Below are 6,132 nucleotides of genomic sequence, written 5' to 3'. Positions count from 1 at the left end.
GAAGGGCCATATCAGGGCGGTGCTGCTTTGACATATAACGTGCGCCACACACAAGACAGAAGTCGCAGCACAGGCTTCATGTCTCACCCAGTCACATTATTCTGACACCGGACCAACCAGTCCTAGCACTAACCCCATAATGCCAGACGCCAGGCGGAGCAGCCACTCGATTGCCAATTTTAAAGTCTTAGGTATGACCCGGCCGGGGTTCGAACCCACGACCTCCCGATCACGGGGCGGACGCCTTACCACTAGGCCAACCGTGCCGGTTTGACTTGGACTGATTATTTCACTTTTTGCCATCTTTTATCCCATCGTCCTTTCTTTATGCCTGTATTGTATTTCTGTCTGGATACACGTGACCTTTAATCTATTTGCCTGTCTGCATGACAGTGCTTTTAACATCTTTTTGACCCCGTCCCCTCCCCAATTATGTCAATGGGTTCTATCAATTTTTCTTCTTCGTCAGTTGGGCGCCTACCCTTATAATGTGTGTGTGTGTGTGTGTGTGTGTGTGTGTGTGTGTGTGTGTGTGTGTGTGTGTGTGACCATTCCTCCCTGCCCTTGTTTCATCAACATTCTGAACAAAGTAGCCCTGCAACCTAGTTTTTAACCGTCATTCTCTGTCTCATCAGTCATATTGGCTCACACATGTCTGTCACTGTCTGTCTGTCTCTGCCCAATTCCCATCTTTGAACTGAAGACACCAGTCTTTCAGTCCCGTCTTTTAAAATTTGGACAAAATGTTTCTTTCCCACAAGGCGTAATACCTCATCAGCGCTTCTCAAGCGCGATTCTAATTCCAAAACACATTTTTTTGCGCGGGAAAGACGAGCCCGGAATCCCAAAGCAAACGTAGCCGCGTCTGTTTTCACACGACGAACGAGAAGTTGTGCGTGAGCTAGGGACACCGAGATTATTCACTGTTTGTCTTCTGTTCCTGCAAACTTTTCAGTTCGTTGCGTGCTTCGACGAGGTATGAAAATAGCCCTCAAAAGAGCGCAGAGCCAAACACTGCGGTTTGGACAAATGAAGGGAAAATATGAGACAAGGAGCAGACTCTCTGAGAACAAATTCAAGTGAAAAAACATTAAAATCCCAAGAATCCCGAAAAAAAAGAGAAAATCGAAGGAGGAGAAAGAGAGGAAAAAGACGAAAGAGGAAAAGAGAAAGACCCATGAGTTGCTGCAATGAATACAAAGCAAAAATTACCTGCGTGGCAAATGTCTGAAAAGGGACAGAAATCAAAAGGTTGTCATGTCGAGTTCGACTCAACAAACAGCAAGAACAACAACAACGACAGAAACAACGACAACAAAGACACCAGCAGTTGTAGGCGTTTTTGCAATATAGTTTCTTTTCCTTCGCGACGTAACGCATTTTCAGCCACAAAGGCAAAGAGAAAATAACCCCCCAGAACTTTTCATAAAGCTTACAGGTCAAACAGTAACCCAGCGAATTGTTTAAACAAGGGTCAACCCATATGAACTTTTGTGCCGGACAGATCCACCCGAAAGGATTTACTTGAAAAGAATACTTCGGACCCTTGAAGATATGAGAAAAACAAAACACTGCAAAAAGAAGAGAAAAAAGCCAGAATGTTTCTTTTGTCCCTGTCTCTGACCTTTGCTGAATCGGCTGTCCTTAGGGTGGGGACGCATACTTGAAGCACAAAGAAGTTGCTTAGTTTATCTTTCTGGTTGGAACGTCTCGTTCATACATCCCTCTTCCTCCTCCTCCTCCTCCTCCTCCTCCTCCTCCTCTTCTCTCTTCTCTCATTTTCTCTAAAGTACACATGGCTGTTTTTGAATAGTAGCTTTTTCAATCTGCGTGAGGAGAAATATATACCGAGAGGCATAAATTCCGCAAACTGAACTTTAAAAAATCACAAAAAATCAACTCAGTGGTAAATGTTTTCAATGTTTGAATATTTTATTTATTGGCCATTTTAGTGTTTATAAACGTTCGCTTTATTGATTTTGAATAGAACATCATGAAATGACAATTTTTCAAAAAAAGTGACTGAGTCCAAGCGCAATGATTTCGGAAAACGTTCAGTGTTCATCACGTTCAATGCTTTGGCCAGCTCTAAGCATCCCAATCGCTTGCTGTCTCTCTCCTTCATCAAGTCGTGGCATGATTGCGATATCTGATACAGCCAAACAGCCAGTTGCATTTTATAGGGCCATACACTATCTTTTTACGTTATTGTCTCCCGTTCAGCCCATTGTCTTTATTAGCACAGTGGGCTGTGGCTGGATCAGCAATACTGCAAAGCGCACGCTGACAGCGTGAAACATTTGCTCCGACACTCAAGATGTCAACTACAAATTGCAGGTTCAATCTGATTTTCGTTTGAGAGCAAAATCGTTCAATGCACTATTTGCAGAATTTATGCCTTTCAGTATACTATATGATGCGAACAGCCAGCCAGACGGACGGACGGACGGACGGACGGGCAGTCAGACCGACGAAGTCAGCAGCCATGTATGTAGACAGACAGGCAGACAGACAGACAGACAGACAGACAGACAGACTGACAAGCGGACAGATCAATAGTGCTCTGAGGACAGCCGAAAACCCTCGACATCAATGGAGAAGACAAAAGGCTGATACTAGTGTTGAACCTGCCCTGGTGACCACATCTTGACAAAGACCACATGATCCCAACGACCACCCCACATAATCCCTAACAAATTCTTTCGATATAATTCACCTTTCCATTGCGACCACCTGTCCATAAAGACCACTTTAAGTCAGTACCTGGGTGGTCGTTACAGACAGGTATAACTGTATGTAAATATGTCAATCACCAAACATATCAATCCTCTTCACCTCTGACACTGTGTTTACCAGCTGATCTACTATTTCTCCCAACTGTCCGAGCGGTTTACGGTCACGCTACATATATAATACAGCAACAACGCCTAACATTTGTTGCGCGTGTAGCATTACTACTATCGAAACCGTGGCTGAAAATTCCTTCAGCAACAGGGAGTAATCTTTGTTTAATGGTGCGATGCTGACACGGGCTAGTAAGACTCTGATATTATGAGTTATTTCTAATGTGCTGACTGTTAGCAAATGATAACATACATGTCGAGAAAAAAGATATCAAGCATGAGCCTTTTTGGCGAATGCTGATATCGTTTGTGAGACATGTCTGTAATCATTTGCTGACAGCCAGCATATTAGAAATAACGGTTTTATTACCGTTTAAATCGACCAAAAGAAATTTCGAAGCGACCCCGAGAATTAGACGGAACAGCCGCAATGGGAACTTGAGCGCTCCTACCTGATTATGCCTGTCAGTCAAAGATTTCTCGTGACCTGGGTCAGCCAATCAGAGTAACACACCTGACGTCATGAATATTCACAGGTCAAATGCGTTTGACACACAACAATCTCACAAGATAAACCTTGTTGAACATGCGTTTCGGTTGCTTAGCTTTTTCTTGTTGAACAGAGAGCGACAGATTTAGAACCGACTCCAGACGGATGGGAAATGACGTAAAGCGAGTGACACAATTTCACTTGATTTTTCCGAACTTAGATAGGCCTAATTTAGATTTCAAGTGAGCGGGTCCCATTGCACACTCAGAGGATGGGCGGTGCCTTGCTGTTCCGTAAAGCACCCACCGACAAAACTCGCTTTTCGGTATTTTTTACATATAAAAGAGAGTATTATCTGACAGCATTTGAAGTGTCATTCTTTAGAATAAATCACGCTGATATTGTTGATCTAAATTGTTACTGTGTCTTGTTGATTTATAGCTTGATAAACAAAAAGGGTCCCTGCCTGAACGTTATAACATTTAGAGGGTCACCTAGAATCCGCCCTGATTGGTCAAAAAGCCATATGGGGCACCGAATTGGTAATAAAACGTTATATATAAAACAAGCAGCCGTACTGAGTGAGGGGCCTTGCTGAACAGTTTTCTCCAAAATAATTTGAAGGGGTTTTGATCTTACGTTTTAATAACTTGCAACCCCCTGCTGAACGGCACGCAATAAAAGTTGTGAAACTTGAAAATCATTCCAGTTTATCGCTTGCACGCAGAGCAAATACAAGAGTATCTGAACAATTTTGATAAGAGCATAGCGAGCGTTCCATTTCATTGGACCGATTTAGAACAGAGAAAAAGATAAAGTGCCGTTTCGTTTTCTGCAAATTTCAAACACTGATAAGTTGTGTTTACATGCCAGGGAAGAGATATTGGGTAAAAGTAGGGTTTTCATTCGTTGGGCTTAGATTTGGATAAGAACGTAATTGAGTGTGTGTATGCGGTTTGTATAAATATTTAATAAGAAAATAAAAATAGAGGGAATACATTTATGTTGGAATCTTCATTCTCCTGATAGTGCTGTTGTAGGTAAGCTTAGTGCCTCACTCGTTGCCTGTCTGAACGAGAGCAAAGTGTGTCTTGTTGTTTTGTCGGTGTGTCTGCATACCGTCAATGTTTAGCACGGTATGAAGATTTGTTAGTTTAATATTTGCACGCAAGCTCGCATAGACCTGCAGCACAGAATGTCCCAAATGGGTCATCTGTCTTTGATAATTCGCAAAATGTTAATCTATGATTTTTTTCCTTGAACATATACATATTTCTCCTGTTAACCTTCTCTATTCCTTCTATGGTCAGTCTGATGTCACGTTTGTTGTGAAACTATTATGATTATTTTTTTAGTTAGCACAGTAAAAAGTTTCCACAGTTCTATATAATCTTTGGTATATAATAAAGCTGAAATACATAACTCTTGACTGTGTAACAGACACTTGGTTGTACTATTATCACCCAGTCTTCTCGAAAACATTAACAGTTTATTGTCAAGGGAAACTCTTTGTGCTGGATAATGTTTGGAATAGCAACTAATATACCTACACACTCAGACCAAAGAAAAGACACACATAGACACACTATTCAACCAAAGCAAAGACATTCAGTACAGCAGAAGCTCAATATTCATTAACAACCCGACCGTTACAGAATTATTTACAGGCTTATAAACTGTGACTCAACGTCACACCAAGCTTAGGATACGGAAACGTTCTGTGTATATACCCCCCGTTTTCCCCTCGACTCCACGCTACAGTTTATAGGATGGTGCAAAACTATCTCGTCCATAAACAATCTTGGGTGCCAGTATAAAATTGCTGCTGTTGTTTAAACTGTGTGGTAATTTGTCTAGGAGATAGAACTGGGATGTTTGTAAATCCTTTTGTCTATCACATATGGGTGAACTCATTTGCTGGGAGTAAAAAGGCTTAGAGCTCAGGCTGTTTACATGCCGAACGCCGGTAATTCGGTAAAACTGTAAATATCCTGTTCAAAGAGTGAAGAACTTGAACTGGGTTGCCGCGGATGGAAACTGAAAGTGGTAAGAGTGCTTAAGTGTTTTCGTCGCGTGTGTGTGTGTGTTTGTGTGTTTGTGTGTTTGTGTGTTTGTGTGTGTGTGTGTGTGTGTGACGGTGTGTGTGTGTGTTTGTGTGTGTGTGTGTGTGTTTGTGTGTGTGTGTGTGTGTGTGTGTGACGGTGTGTGTGTGTGTGTGTGTGTGTGTGTGTGACGGTGTGTGTGTGTGTGTGTGTGTGTGTGCGTGCTTGTGCTTGTGCTTGCGTACGTGCGTGTGCGTATGATGACTGAGTAGGGTTACGTATGCCAGTTTTAAAGACCGATTAGTCAGTCAGTGACTGTGTCGGTGTGTGAGACTGAGCTAGTCTGCGATTAAACTGCGGACATTCATAACTTGAAACGACTATGATACATATCTTAATCATCGATGTTAAATGTAAAGTAGAAACACACTCTTTCAAGAAATGTAGTGTGACCATGTCACGGTATTCTCTTTATTCCGAACCACAACTGACTCGACCAGCGGCCCGGCAAAACATGATAATTCAAACAAACGCACCCCTCAGACATTTTTCATACTCATGACTTGCAACCGTATTTCCACCAGTTCAAAGTCACAGAAACAGCAGCCTCCTCAGTAGGCCTATACCTGCTGCTGCTGATAATCAAGAGACAACAAGATCCTACCTGGTGGGTGTCAGGTGCAAATCCTTCTCCCCTCGGACCCTCATTTCCTCCCCGACACCACGTGGCAAACGCGAGCGGCACGTGCTACAGACA

The sequence above is a fragment of the Littorina saxatilis genome, linkage group LG1, assembly GCF_037325665.1.
Source record: "Littorina saxatilis isolate snail1 linkage group LG1, US_GU_Lsax_2.0, whole genome shotgun sequence".
Classification (NCBI taxonomy): domain Eukaryota; kingdom Metazoa; phylum Mollusca; class Gastropoda; order Littorinimorpha; family Littorinidae; genus Littorina; species Littorina saxatilis.
This window is presented reverse-complemented; position numbering follows the sequence as displayed.